Here is a 1,011-nt window from a genome sequence, read left to right on the forward strand (position 1 = left end):
ACGGACTGAAAAAAAGTTCGACTCATTGTGTCAATAAAAGTGTAAAAACCGTATTTATTTCAAATAATTTGCGAAATAAAACCCACCGTATTAGGGATTACATGGTTAGGAAACGTGATAATGTTACAAATATCTTTAAAATTTCCTCTTCGGTCATATTTTTATCCGTTTCCTCGTCAATATGCGAGAGTTTAGAGCGATGCGCGCTCCCGCGACAGGGGATGCAAATTTGGGCAGGCGGGCTTTTCTGGGCATAACACCGGGAGCGGTGGAGAACCGCTGGCCGACATTAGCGTTCATAAATCGGATCAACCTTGAGCTCAACGCCGCTCACTCCGCGGAGCTCGAATATCCAACTTGAAACTAACTTCACTGCGGTATTTTACCCCCCGTTTCTAACTCTAATCCAGGGGTGTCAAACTCCAGTCCTGAAGGGCCGCTGTCCTGCAGTTTTTAGATGTGCCACAGGTACAAAACACCTGAATCAAATGGCTTAAKTACCTCCTCAGTTCTCCAGAGCCTTGCTAATGACCTAATTATTCTATTCAGGTGTGGTGCAGCAGAGTCACTTCTAAAAGTGGCAGGACACCGGCCCTCGAGGACTGGAGTTTGACACCCCTGCTCTAATCATTAAAACACGAAGGTCTTTTGTACCTTTTCTGTCCGAGACGATCCGTGGTGTCCGCCTGAAATCCAGCAGTCCGCGCTGATCCTCCATCTCTTCCTCGATCTTGACCTTTATTTCTTTCAACTCTGTGAATGTTTCTTCAGCAGGAGTTTCCTGCTCGTTGATAAACTCTCTCTGAGGCTGAACTGAAGACATTTTTTTTATTAAAAACACTCACATATTTAGCTAAACTTCAAACCCTTCCTCAGACAACCGTCTAGTGATGGGCCATCTGGATCCAGGCTTCGAGATGGTACCGAGTAAAAAGGGGGCGTGTCCGATGAAGTCCCGCTTCGAGGCTCGTGTCGTCTTGCTGAAAACCACGTGACTGGCAACAAACCAGG

General features: G+C 46.3%; 1 pseudogene; it reads right to left on the bottom strand.

Annotated features, from left to right (window-relative positions):
• Nucleotides 1-1,011, bottom strand: part of LOC103460540 (gastrula zinc finger protein XlCGF57.1-like) — a 6,572-nt pseudogene extending 5,561 nt beyond the window's left edge.

Source organism: Poecilia reticulata, unplaced genomic scaffold, assembly GCF_000633615.1.
Source record: "Poecilia reticulata strain Guanapo unplaced genomic scaffold, Guppy_female_1.0+MT scaffold_255, whole genome shotgun sequence".
Taxonomy (NCBI): Eukaryota; Metazoa; Chordata; class Actinopteri; order Cyprinodontiformes; family Poeciliidae; genus Poecilia; species Poecilia reticulata.